At 44.8% G+C, this 14,504-nt stretch overlaps 1 protein-coding gene across 4 annotated transcripts in view; it reads left to right on the forward strand.

Moving 5' to 3' along the window:
- Nucleotides 1-14,504, forward strand: part of ALS2 (alsin Rho guanine nucleotide exchange factor ALS2) — a 212,120-nt gene that overhangs the window by 63,610 nt on the left and 134,006 nt on the right. The window lies entirely within an intron of this gene.

Genomic DNA, 14,504 nt, shown 5'->3' on the forward strand with positions numbered 1-14,504 from the left:
AGTGAGCAGTGAGAAGGAGGATGTGATGGTAATGTGAGAACAGTGTGTAGTGTGTAGTGAGAAGGAGGATGTGATGGTAATGTGAGAACAGTGTGTAGTGAGAAGGAGGATGTGATGGTAATGTGAGAACAGTGTGTAGTGAGAAGGAGGATGTGATGGTAATGTGAGAACAGTGTGTAGTGTGTAGTGAGAAGGATGTGATGGTAATGTGAGAACAGTGTGTAGTGAGCAGTGAGATGGAGGATGTGATGGTAATGTGAGAACAGTGTGTAGTGAGAAGGAGGATGTGATGGTAATGTGAGAACAGTGTGTAGTGAGAAGGAGGATGTGATGGTAATGTGAGAACAGTGTGTAGTGTGTAGTGAGAAGGATGTGATGGTAATGTGAGAACAGTGTGTAGTGTGTAGTGAGAAGGAGGATGTGATGGTAATGTGAGATCAGTGTGTAGTGAGAAGGAGGATGTGATGGTAATGTGAGAACAGTGAGCAGTGAGAAGGAGGATGTGATGGTAATGTGAGAACAGTGTGTAGTGTGTAGTGAGAAGGAGGATGTGATGGTAATGTGAGAACAGTGTGTAGTGAGAAGGAGGATGTGATGGTAATGTGAGAACAGTGAGCAGTGAGAAGGAGGATGTGATGGTAATGTGAGAACAGTGTGTAGTGTGTAGTGAGAAGGAGGATGTGATGGTAATGTGAGAACACTGTAGTGTGCAGTGAGAAGGAGGATGTGATGGTAATGTGAGAACAGTGTGTAGTGTGCAGTGAGAAGGAGGATGTGATGGTAATGTGAGAACAGTGTGTAGTGTGCAGTGAGAAGGAGGATGTGATGGTAATGTGAGAACAGTGTGTAGTGAGAAGGAGGATGTGATGGTAATGTGAGAACAGTGTGTAGTGTGTAGTGAGAAGGAGGATGTGATGGTAATGTGAGAACAGTGTGTAGTGTGCAGTGAGAAGGAGGATGTGATGGTAATGTGAGAACAGTGTGTAGTGAGAAGGAGGATGTGATGGTAATGTGAGAACAGTGTGTAGTGTGCAGTGAGAAGGAGGATGTGATGGTAATGTGAGAACAGTGAACAGTGAGGAGGAGGATGTGATGGTAATGTGAGAACAGTGTGTAGTGTGTAGTGAGAAGGAGGATGTGATGGTAATGTGAGAACAGTGTGTAGTGTGCAGTGAGAAGGAGGATGTGATGGTAATGTGAGAACAGTGTGTAGTGAGAAGGAGGATGTGATGGTAATGTGAGAACAGTGTGTAGTGTGCAGTGAGAAGGAGGATGTGATGGTAATGTGAGAACAGTGTGTAGTGAGAAGGAGGATGTGATGGTAATGTGAGAACAGTGTGTAGTGTGCAGTGAGAAGGAGGATGTGATGGTAATGTGAGAACAGTGAACAGTGAGGAGGAGGATGTGATGGTAATGTGAGAACAGTGTGTAGTGTGTAGTGAGAAGGAGGATGTGATGGTAATGTGAGAACAGTGTGTAGTGAGAAGGAGGATGTGATGGTAATGTGAGAACAGTGTGTAGTGAGAAGGAGGATGTGATGGTAATGTGAGAACAGTGTGTAGTGAGAAGGAGGATGTGATGGTAATGTGAGAACAGTGTGTAGTGAGAAGGAGGATGTGATGGTAATGTCAGAACAGTGTGTAGTGTGTAGTGAGAAGGAGGATGTGATGGTAATGTGAGAACAGTGTGTAGTGAGAAGGAGGATGTGATGGTAATGTGAGAACAGTGTGTAGTGAGCAGTGAGGAGGAGGATGTGATGGTAATGTGAGAACAGTCTGTAGTGTGTAGTGAGAAGGGGGATGTGATGGTAATGTGAGAACAGTGTGTAGTGTGCAGTGAGCAGGAGGATGTGATGGTAATGTGAGAACAGTGTGTAGTGTGCAGTGAGAAGGAGGATGTGATGGTAATGTGAGAACAGTGTGTAGTGAGAAGGAGGATGTGATGGTAATGTGAGAACAGTGTGTAGTGAGCAGTGAGAACAGTGTGTAGTGTGCAGTGAGAAGGAGGATGTGATGGTAATGTGAGAACAGTGTGTAGTGAGCAGTGAGAAGGAGGATGTGATGGTAATGTGAGAACAGTGTGTAGTGAGAAGGAGGATGTTATGGTAATGTGAGAACAGTGTGTAGTGAGAAGGAGGATGTGATGGTAATGTGAGAACAGTGTGTAGTGAGAAGGAGGATGTGATGGTAATGTGAGAACAGTGTGTAGTGTGCAGTGAGGAGGATATGATGGTAATGTGAAAACAGTGTGTTGTGTGCAGTGAGAAGGAGGATGTGATGGTAATGTGAGAACAGTGTGTAGTGTGCAGTGAGAAGGAGGATGTGATGGTAATGTGAGAACAGTGTGTAGTGAGAAGGAGGATGTGATGGTAATGTGAGAACAGTGTGTAGTGAGAAGGAGGATGTGATGGTAATGTGAGAACAGTGTGTAGTGTGCAGTGAGAAGGAGGATGTGATGGTAATGTGAGAACAGTGTGTAGTGAGAAGGAGGATGTGATGGTAATGTGAGAACAGTGTGTAGTGAGAAGGAGGATGTGATGGTAATGTGAGAACAGTGTGTAGTGTGCAGTGAGAAGGAGGATGTGATGGTAATGTGAGAACAGTGTGTACTGAGAAGGAGGATGTGATGGTAATGTGAGAACAGTGTGTAGTGAGCAGTGAGAAGGAGGATGTGATGGTAATGTGAGAACAGTGTGCAGTGAGAAGGAGGATGTGATGGTAATGTGAGAACAGTGTGTAGTGTGCAGTGAGAAGGAGGATGTGATGGTAATGTGAGAACAGTGTGTAGTGTGCAGTGAGAAGGAGGATGTGATGGTAATGTGAGAACAGTGTGTAGTGAGCAGTGAGAAGGAGGATGTGATGGTAGTGTGCAGTGAGAAGGAGGATGTGATGGTAATGTGAGAACAGTGTGTAGTGAGAAGGAGGATGTGATGGTAATGTGAGATCAGTGTGTAGTGAGAAGGAGGATGTGATGGTAATGTGAGAACAGTGAGCAGTGAGAAGGAGGATGTGATGGTAATGTGAGAACAGTGTGTAGTGTGTAGTGAGAAGGAGGATGTGATGGTAATGTGAGAACAGTGTGTAGTGAGAAGGAGGATGTGATGGTAATGTTAGAACAGTGAGCAGTGAGAAGGAGGATGTGATGGTAATGTGAGAACAGTGTGTAGTGAGAAGGAGGATGTGATGGTAATGTGAGAACACTGTAGTGTGCAGTGAGAAGGAGGATGTGATGGTAATGTGAGAACAGTGTGTAGTGTGTAGTGAGAAGGAGGATGTGATGGTAATGTGAGAACACTGTAGTGTGCAGTGAGAAGGAGGATGTGATGGTAATGTGAGAACAGTGTGTAGTGTGCAGTGAGAAGGAGGATGTGATGGTAATGTGAGATCAGTGTGTAGTGAGAAGGAGGATGTGATGGTAATGTGAGAACAGTGTGCAGTGAGGAGGATGTGATGGTAATGTGAGAACAGTGTGTAGTGAGAAGGAGGATGTGATGGTAATGTGAGAACAGTGTGTAGTGAGGAGGAGGATGTGATGGTAATGTGAGAACAGTGTGTTGTGAGAAGGAGGATGTGATTGTAATGTGAGAACAGTGTGCAGTGAGGAGGATGTGATGGTAATGTGAGAACAGTGTGTTGTGAGGAGGATGTGATGGTAATGTGAGAACAGTGTGTAGTGAGGAGGAGGATGAGATGGTAATGTGAGAACAGTGTGTAGTGAGAAGGAGGATGTGATGGTAATGTGAGAACAGTGTGTAGTGAGAAGGAGGATGTGATGGTAATGTGAGAACAGTGTGTAGTGTGCAGTGAGAAGGAGGATGTGATGGTAATGTGAGAACAGTGTGTAGTGAGAAGGAGGATGTGATGGTAATGTGAGAACAGTGTGTAGTGAGAAGGAGGATGTGATGGTAATGTGAGAACAGTGTGTAGTGTGCAGTGAGAAGGAGGATGTGATGGTAATGTGAGAACAGTGTGTAGTGAGAAGGAGGATGTGATGGCAATGTGAGAACAGTCTGTAGTGTGCAGTGAGAAGGAGGATGTGATGGTAATGTTAGAACAGTGTGTAGTGAGAAGGAGGATGTGATGGTAATGTGAGAACAGTGTGTAATGTGTAGTGAGAAGGAGGATGTGATGGTAATGTGAGAACAGTGTGTAGTGTGCAGTGAGAAGGAGGATGTGATGGTAATGTGAGAAAAGTGTGTAGTGAGAAAGAGGATGTGATGGTAATGTGAGAACAGTGTGTAGTGTGCAGTGAGCAGGAGGATGTGATGGTAATGTGAGAACAGTGTGTAGTGAGGAGGAGGATGTGATGGTAATGTGAGAACAGTGTGTAGTGAGAAGGAGGATGTGATGGTAATGTGAGAACAGTGTGTAGTGAGCAGTGAGAAGGAGGATGTGATGGTAATGTGAGAACAGTGTGTAGTGAGAAGGAGGATGTGATGGTAATGTGAGAACAGCGTGTAGAGAGGAGGAGGATGTGATGGTAATGTGAGAACAGTGTGTAATGAGAAGGAGGATGTGATGGTAATGTGAGATCAGTGTGTAGAGAGGAGGAGGATGTGATGGTAATGTGAGAACAGCGTGTGGAGAGGAGGAGGATGTGATGGTAATGTGAGAACAGTGTGTAGTGAGAAGGAGGATGTGATGGTAATGTGAGAACAGTGTGTAGTGAGAAGGAGGATGTGATGGTAATGTGAGAACAGTGTGTAGTGAGAAGGAGGATGTGATGGTAATGTGAGAACAGTGTGTAGTGAGAAGGAGGATGTGATGGTAATGTGAGAACACTGTAGTGTGCAGTGAGAAGGAGGATGTGATGGTAATGTGAGAAGGAGCATGTGATGGTAATGTGAGATCAGTGTGTAGTGAGAAGGAGGATGTGATGGTAATGTGAGAACAGTGTGTAGTGAGAAGGAGGATGTGATGGTAATGTGAGAACAGCGTGTAGTGAGAAGGAGGATGTGATGGTAATGTGAGAACAGTGTGTAGTGAGAATGAGGATGTGATGGTAATGTGAGAACAGTGTGTAGTGTGCAGTGAGAAGGAGGATGTGATGGTAATGTGAGAACAGTGTGTAGTGAGAAGGAGGATGTGATGGTAATGTGAGAACAGCGTGTAGAGAGGAGGAGGATGTGATGGTAATGTGAGAACAGCGTGTGGAGAGGAGGAGGATGTGATGGTAATGTGAGAACAGTGTGTAGTGAGAAGGAGGATGTGATGGTAATGTGAGAACACTGTAGTGTGCAGTGAGAAGGAGGATGTGATGGTAATGTGAGAAGGAGGATGTGATGGTAATGTGAGATCAGTGTGTAGTGAGAAGGAGGATGTGATGGTAATGTGAGAACAGTGTGTAGTGAGAAGGAGGATGTGATGGTATTGTGAGAACAGCGTGTAGTGAGAAGGAGGATGTGATGGTAATGTGAGAACAGTGTGTAGTGAGAAGGAGGATGTGATGGTAATGTGAGAACAGTGTGTAGTGTGCAGTGAGAAGGAGGATGTGATGGTAATGTGAGAACAGCGTGTAGAGAGGAGGAGGATGTGATGGTAATGTGAGAACAGTGTGTAATGTGTAGTGAGAAGGAGGATGTGATGGTAATGTGAGAACAGTGTGTAGTGAGATGGAGGATGTGATGGTAATGTGAGAACACTGTAGTGTGCAGTGAGAAGGAGGATGTGATGGTAATGTGAGAAGGAGGATGTGATGGTAATGTGAGATCAGTGTGTAGTGAGAAGGAGGATGTGATGGTAATGTGAGAACAGTGTGTAGTGAGACGGAGGATGTGATGGTAATGTGAGAACAGTGTGTAGTGAGAAGGAGGATGTGATGGTAATGTGAGATCAGTGTGTACAGAGGAGGAGGATGTGATGGTAATGTGAGAACAGCGTGTAGAGAGGAGGAGGTGATGGTAATGTGAGAACAGTGTGTAGTGAGAAGGAGGATGTGATGGTAATGTGAGAACAGTGTGTAGTGTGTAGTGAGAAGGAGGATGTGATGGTAATGTGAGAACAGTGTGTAGTGAGAAGGAGGATGTGATGGTAATGTGAGAACAGTGTGTAGTGAGGAGGAGGATGTGATGGTAATGTGAGAACAGTGTGTTGTGAGAAGGAGGATGTGATTGTAATGTGAGAACAGTGTGCAGTGAGGAGGATGTGATGGTAATGTGAGAACAGTGTGTTGTGAGGAGGATGTGATGGTAATGTGAGAACAGTGTGTAGTGAGGAGGAGGATGAGATGGTAATGTGAGAACAGTGTGTAGTGAGAAGGAGGATGTGATGGTAATGTGAGAACAGTGTGTAGTGAGAAGGAGGATGTGATGGTAATGTGAGAACAGTGTGTAGTGTGCAGTGAGAAGGAGGATGTGATGGTAATGTGAGAACAGTGTGTAGTGAGAAGGAGGATGTGATGGTAATGTGAGAACAGTGTGTAGTGAGAAGGAGGATGTGATGGTAATGTGAGAACAGTGTGTAGTGTGCAGTGAGAAGGAGGATGTGATGGTAATGTGAGAACAGTGTGTAGTGAGAAGGAGGATGTGATGGCAATGTGAGAACAGTCTGTAGTGTGCAGTGAGAAGGAGGATGTGATGGTAATGTTAGAACAGTGTGTAGTGAGAAGGAGGATGTGATGGTAATGTGAGAACAGTGTGTAATGTGTAGTGAGAAGGAGGATGTGATGGTAATGTGAGAACAGTGTGTAGTGTGCAGTGAGAAGGAGGATGTGATGGTAATGTGAGAAAAGTGTGTAGTGAGAAAGAGGATGTGATGGTAATGTGAGAACAGTGTGTAGTGTGCAGTGAGCAGGAGGATGTGATGGTAATGTGAGAACAGTGTGTAGTGAGGAGGAGGATGTGATGGTAATGTGAGAACAGTGTGTAGTGAGAAGGAGGATGTGATGGTAATGTGAGAACAGTGTGTAGTGAGCAGTGAGAAGGAGGATGTGATGGTAATGTGAGAACAGTGTGTAGTGAGAAGGAGGATGTGATGGTAATGTGAGAACAGCGTGTAGAGAGGAGGAGGATGTGATGGTAATGTGAGAACAGTGTGTAATGAGAAGGAGGATGTGATGGTAATGTGAGATCAGTGTGTAGAGAGGAGGAGGATGTGATGGTAATGTGAGAACAGCGTGTGGAGAGGAGGAGGATGTGATGGTAATGTGAGAACAGTGTGTAGTGAGAAGGAGGATGTGATGGTAATGTGAGAACAGTGTGTAGTGAGAAGGAGGATGTGATGGTAATGTGAGAACAGTGTGTAGTGAGAAGGAGGATGTGATGGTAATGTGAGAACAGTGTGTAGTGAGAAGGAGGATGTGATGGTAATGTGAGAACACTGTAGTGTGCAGTGAGAAGGAGGATGTGATGGTAATGTGAGAAGGAGCATGTGATGGTAATGTGAGATCAGTGTGTAGTGAGAAGGAGGATGTGATGGTAATGTGAGAACAGTGTGTAGTGAGAAGGAGGATGTGATGGTAATGTGAGAACAGCGTGTAGTGAGAAGGAGGATGTGATGGTAATGTGAGAACAGTGTGTAGTGAGAATGAGGATGTGATGGTAATGTGAGAACAGTGTGTAGTGTGCAGTGAGAAGGAGGATGTGATGGTAATGTGAGAACAGTGTGTAGTGAGAAGGAGGATGTGATGGTAATGTGAGAACAGCGTGTAGAGAGGAGGAGGATGTGATGGTAATGTGAGAACAGCGTGTGGAGAGGAGGAGGATGTGATGGTAATGTGAGAACAGTGTGTAGTGAGAAGGAGGATGTGATGGTAATGTGAGAACACTGTAGTGTGCAGTGAGAAGGAGGATGTGATGGTAATGTGAGAAGGAGGATGTGATGGTAATGTGAGATCAGTGTGTAGTGAGAAGGAGGATGTGATGGTAATGTGAGAACAGTGTGTAGTGAGAAGGAGGATGTGATGGTATTGTGAGAACAGCGTGTAGTGAGAAGGAGGATGTGATGGTAATGTGAGAACAGTGTGTAGTGAGAAGGAGGATGTGATGGTAATGTGAGAACAGTGTGTAGTGTGCAGTGAGAAGGAGGATGTGATGGTAATGTGAGAACAGCGTGTAGAGAGGAGGAGGATGTGATGGTAATGTGAGAACAGTGTGTAATGTGTAGTGAGAAGGAGGATGTGATGGTAATGTGAGAACAGTGTGTAGTGAGATGGAGGATGTGATGGTAATGTGAGAACACTGTAGTGTGCAGTGAGAAGGAGGATGTGATGGTAATGTGAGAAGGAGGATGTGATGGTAATGTGAGATCAGTGTGTAGTGAGAAGGAGGATGTGATGGTAATGTGAGAACAGTGTGTAGTGAGACGGAGGATGTGATGGTAATGTGAGAACAGTGTGTAGTGAGAAGGAGGATGTGATGGTAATGTGAGATCAGTGTGTACAGAGGAGGAGGATGTGATGGTAATGTGAGAACAGCGTGTAGAGAGGAGGAGGTGATGGTAATGTGAGAACAGTGTGTAGTGAGAAGGAGGATGTGATGGTAATGTGAGAACAGTGTGTAGTGTGTAGTGAGAAGGAGGATGTGATGGTAATGTGAGAACAGTGTGTAGTGAGAAGGAGGATGTGATGGTAATGTGAGAACAGTCTGTAGTGAGAAGGAGGATGTGATGGTAATGTGAGAACAGTGTGCAGTGAGGAGGAGGATGTGATGGTAATGTGAGAACAGTGTGTAGTGTGCAGTGAGGAGGAGGATGTGATGGTAATGTTAGAACAGTGTGTAGTGAGCAGTGAGAAGGAGGATGTGATGGTAATGTGAGAACAGTGTGTAGTGAGCAGTGAGAAGGAGGATGTGATGGTAATGTGTGAACAGTGTGTAGTGTGCAGTGAGAAGGAGGATGTGATGGTAATGTGAGAACAGTGTGTAGTGAGAAGGAGGATGTGATGGTAATGTGAGAACAGTGTGTAGTGAGAAGGAGGATATGATGAGAACAGTGTGTAGTGAGAAGGAGGATGTGATGGTAATGTGAGAACAGTGTGTAATGAGAAGGAGGATATGATGAGAACAGTGTGTAGTGAGAAGGAGGATGTGATGGTAATGTGAGATCAGTGTGTAGTGTGTAGTGAGATGGAGGATGTGATGGTAATGTGAGAACAGTGTGTAGTGAGCAGTGAGAAGGAGGATGTGATGGTAATGTGAGAACAGTGTGTAATGTGTAGTGAGAAGGAGGATGTGATGGTAATGTGAGAACAGTGTGTAATGTGTAGTGAGAAGGAGGATGTGATGGTAATGTGAGAACAGTGTGTAATGTGTAGTGAGAAGGGGGAAGTGATGGTAATGTGAGAACAGTGTGTAGTGAGAAGGAGGATGTGATGGTAATGTGAGAACAGTGTGTAGTGTGCAGTAAGAAGGAGGATGTGATGGTAATGTGAGAACAGTGTGTAGTGAGAAGGAGGATGTGATGGTAATGTGAGAACAGTGTGTAGTGAGAAGGAGGATGTGATGGTAATGTGAGAACAGTGTGTAGTGTGCAGTGAGAAGGAGGATGTGATAGTAATGTGAGAACAGTGTGCAGTGAGAAGGAGGATGTGATGGTAATGTGAGAACAGTGTGTAGTGAGAAGGAGGATGTGATGGTAATGTGAGAACAGTGTGTAGTGAGAAGGAGGATGTGATGGTAATGTGAGAACAGTGTGTAGTGAGAAGGAGGATGTGATGGTAATGTGAGAACAGTGTGTAGTGAGAAGGAGGATGTGATGGTAATGTGAGAACAGTGTGTAGTGAGAAGGAGGATGTGATGGTAATGTGAGAACAGTGTGTAGTGAGAAGGAGGATGTGATGGTACTGTGAGAACAGTGTGTAGTGAGAAGGAGGATGTGATGGTAATGTGAGAACAGTGTGTAATGTGTAGTGAGAAGGAGGATGTGATGGTAATGTGAGAACAGTGTGTAGTGAGAAGGAGGATGTGATGGTAATGTGAGAACAGTGTGTAGTGAGAAGGAGGATGTGATGGTAATGTGAGAACAGTGTGTAGTGAGAAGGAGGATGTGATAGTAATGTGAGAACAGTGTGTAGTGTGTAGTGAGAAGGAGGATGTGATGGTAATGTGAGAACAGTGTGTAGTGAGCAGTGAGGAGGAGGATGTGATGGTAATGTGAGAACAGTGTGTAGTGAGCAGTGAGGAGGAGGATGTGATGGTAATGTGAGAACAGTGTGTAGTGAGAAGGAGGATGTGATGGTAATGTGAGAACAGTGTGCAGTGAGGAGGAGGATGTGATGGTAATGTGAGAACAGTGTGTAGTGAGAAGGAGGATGTGATGGTAATGTGAGAACAGTGTGTAGTGTGTAGTGAGAAGGAGGATGTGATGGTAATGTGAGAACACTGTAGTGTGCAGTGAGAAGGAGGATGTGATGGTAATGTGAGAACAGTGTGTAGTGTGCAGTGAGAAGGAGGATGTGATGGTAATGTGAGATCAGTGTGTAGTGAGAAGGAGGATGTGATGGTAATGTGAGAACAGTGTGCAGTGAGGAGGATGTGATGGTAATGTGAGAACAGTGTGTAGTGAGAAGGAGGATGTGATGGTAATGTGAGAACAGTGTGTAGTGAGGAGGAGGATGTGATGGTAATGTGAGAACAGTGTGTTGTGAGAAGGAGGATGTGATTGTAATGTGAGAACAGTGTGCAGTGAGGAGGATGTGATGGTAATGTGAGAACAGTGTGTTGTGAGAAGGAGGATGTGATGGTAATGTGAGAACAGTGTGTAGTGAGGAGGAGGATGAGATGGTAATGTGAGAACAGTGTGTAGTGAGAAGGAGGATGTGATGGTAATGTGAGAACAGTGTGTAGTGAGCAGTGAAAAGGAGGATGTGATGGTAATGTGAGAACAGTGTATAGTGTGCAGTGAGAAGGAGGATGTGATGGTAATGTGAGAACAGTGTGTAGTGAGCAGTGAGAAGGAGGATGTGATGGTTATGTGAGAACAGTGTGTAGTGAGAAGGAGGATGTGATGGTAATGTGAGAACAGTGTGTAGTGAGAAGGAGGATGTGATGGTAATGTGAGAACAGTGTGTAGTGTGCAGTGAGAAGGAGGATGTGATGGTAATGTGAGAACAGTGTGTAGTGAGAAGGAGGATGTGATGGTAATGTGAGAACAGTGTGTAGTGAGAAGGAGGATGTGATGGTAATGTGAGAACAGTGTGTAGTGTGCAGTGAGAAGGAGGATGTGATGGTAATGTGAGAACAGTGTGTAGTGAGAAGGAGGATGTGATGGCAATGTGAGAACAGTCTGTAGTGTGCAGTGAGAAGGAGGATGTGATGGTAATGTTAGAACAGTGTGTAGTGAGAAGGAGGATGTGATGGTAATGTGAGAACAGTGTGTAATGTGTAGTGAGAAGGAGGATGTGATGGTAATGTGAGAACAGTGTGTAATGTGTAGTGAGAAGGAGGATGTGATGGTAATGTGAGAACAGTGTGTAGTGTGCAGTGAGAAGGAGGATGTGATGGTAATGTGAGAAAAGTGTGTAGTGAGAAAGAGGATGTGATGGTAATGTGAGAACAGTGTGTAGTGTGCAGTGAGCAGGAGGATGTGATGGTAATGTGAGAACAGTGTGTAGTGAGGAGGAGGATGTGATGGTAATGTGAGAACAGTGTGTAGTGAGAAGGAGGATGTGATGGTAATGTGAGAACAGTGTGTAGTGAGCAGTGAGAAGGAGGATGTGATGGTAATGTGAGAACAGTGTGTAGTGAGAAGGAGGATGTGATGGTAATGTGAGAACAGCGTGTAGAGAGGAGGAGGATGTGATGGTAATGTGAGAACAGTGTGTAATGAGAAGGAGGATGTGATGGTAATGTGAGATCAGTGTGTAGAGAGGAGGAGGATGTGATGGTAATGTGAGAACAGTGTGTAATGAGAAGGAGGATGTGATGGTAATGTGAGAACAGCGTGTGGAGAGGAGGAGGATGTGATGGTAATGTGAGAACAGTGTGTAGTGAGAAGGAGGATGTGATGGTAATGTGAGAACAGTGTGTAGTGAGAAGGAGGATGTGATGGTAATGTGAGAACACTGTAGTGTGCAGTGAGAAGGAGGATGTGATGGTAATGTGAGAAGGAGGATGTGATGGTAATGTGAGATCAGTGTGTAGTGAGAAGGAGGATGTGATGGTAATGTGAGAACAGCGTGTAGTGAGAAGGAGGATGTGATGGTAATGTGAGAACAGTGTGTAGTGAGAATGAGGATGTGATGGTAATGTGAGAACAGTGTGTAGTGTGCAGTGAGAAGGAGGATGTGATGGTAATGTGAGAACAGTGTGTAGTGAGAAGGAGGATGTGATGGTAATGTGAGAACAGCGTGTAGAGAGGAGGAGGATGTGATGGTAATGTGAGAACAGCGTGTGGAGAGGAGGAGGATGTGATGGTAATGTGAGAACAGTGTGTAGTGAGAAGGAGGATGTGATGGTAATGTGAGAACACTGTAGTGTGCAGTGAGAAGGAGGATGTGATGGTAATGTGAGAAGGAGGATGTGATGGTAATGTGAGATCAGTGTGTAGTGAGAAGGAGGATGTGATGGTAATGTGAGAACAGTGTGTAGTGAGAAGGAGGATGTGATGGTATTGTGAGAACAGCGTGTAGTGAGAAGGAGGATGTGATGGTAATGTGAGAACAGTGTGTAGTGAGAAGGAGGATGTGATGGTAATGTGAGAACAGTGTGTAGTGTGCAGTGAGAAGGAGGATGTGATGGTAATGTGAGAACAGCGTGTAGAGAGGAGGAGGATGTGATGGTAATGTGAGAACAGTGTGTAATGTGTAGTGAGAAGGAGGATGTGATGGTAATGTGAGAACAGTGTGTAGTGAGATGGAGGATGTGATGGTAATGTGAGAACACTGTAGTGTGCAGTGAGAAGGAGGATGTGATGGTAATGTGAGAAGGAGGATGTGATGGTAATGTGAGAACAGTGTGTAGTGAGACGGAGGATGTGATGGTAATGTGAGAACAGTGTGTAGTGAGAAGGAGGATGTGATGGTAATGTGAGATCAGTGTGTACAGAGGAGGAGGATGTGATGGTAATGTGAGAACAGCGTGTAGAGAGGAGGAGGATGTGATGGTAATGTGAGAACAGTGTGTAGTGAGAAGGAGGATGTGATGGTAATGTGAGAACAGTGTGTAGTGTGTAGTGAGAAGGAGGATGTGATGGTAATGTGAGAACAGTGTGTAGTGAGAAGGAGGATGTGATGGTAATGTGAGAACAGTCTGTAGTGAGAAGGAGGATGTGATGGTAATGTGAGAACAGTGTGCAGTGAGGAGGAGGATGTGATGGTAATGTGAGAACAGTGTGTAGTGTGCAGTGAGGAGGAGGATGTGATGGTAATGTTAGAACAGTGTGTAGTGAGCAGTGAGAAGGAGGATGTGATGGTAATGTGAGAACAGTGTGTAGTGAGCAGTGAGAAGGAGGATGTGATGGTAATGTGAGAACAGTGTGTAGTGTGCAGTGAGAAGGAGGATGTGATGGTAATGTGAGAACAGTGTGTAGTGAGAAGGAGGATGTGATGGTAATGTGAGAACAGTGTGTAGTGAGAAGGAGGATATGATGAGAACAGTGTGTAGTGAGAAGGAGGATGTGATGGTAATGTGAGAACAGTGTGTAATGAGAAGGAGGATATGATGAGAACAGTGTGTAGTGAGAAGGAGGATGTGATGGTAATGTGAGATCAGTGTGTAGTGTGTAGTGAGATGGAGGATGTGATGGTAATGTGAGAACAGTGTGTAGTGAGCAGTGAGAAGGAGGATGTGATGGTAATGTGAGAACAGTGTGTAATGTGTAGTGAGAAGGAGGATGTGATGGTAATGTGAGAACAGTGTGTAATGTGTAGTGAGAAGGAGGATGTGATGGTAATGTGAGAACAGTGTGTAATGTGTAGTGAGAAGGGGGAAGTGATGGTAATGTGAGAACAGTGTGTAGTGAGAAGGAGGATGTGATGGTAATGTGAGAACAGTGTGTAGTGTGCAGTAAGAAGGAGGATGTGATGGTAATGTGAGAACAGTGTGTAGTGAGAAGGAGGATGTGATGGTAATGTGAGATCAGTGTGTACAGAGGAGGAGGATGTGATGGTAATGTGAGAACAGTGTGTAGTGAGAAGGAGGATGTGATGGTAATGTGAGAACAGTGTGTAGTGAGAAGGAGGATGTGATGGTAATGTGAGAACAGTGTAGTGAGAAGGAGGATGTGATGGTAATGTGAGAACAGTGTGTAGTGAGAAGGAGGATGTGATGGTAATGTGAGAACAGTGTGTAGTGAGAAGGAGGATGTGATGGTAATGTGAGAACAGTGTGTAGTGAGAAGGAGGATGTGATGGTAATGTGAGAACAGTGTGTAGTGTGTAGTGAGAAGGAGGATGTGATGGTAATGTGAGAACAGTGTGTAGTGAGAAGGAGGATGTGATGGTAATGTGAGAACAGTGTGTAGTGTGCAGTAAGAAGGAGGATGTGATGGTAATGTGAGAACAGTGTGTAGTGAGAAGGAGGATGTGATGGTAATGTGAGATCAGTGTGTACAGAGGAGGAGGATGTGATG

This window comes from Taudactylus pleione, unplaced genomic scaffold (assembly GCF_031769625.1).
Source record: "Taudactylus pleione unplaced genomic scaffold, aTauple2 ptg000976l, whole genome shotgun sequence".
Classification (NCBI taxonomy): domain Eukaryota; kingdom Metazoa; phylum Chordata; class Amphibia; order Anura; family Myobatrachidae; genus Taudactylus; species Taudactylus pleione.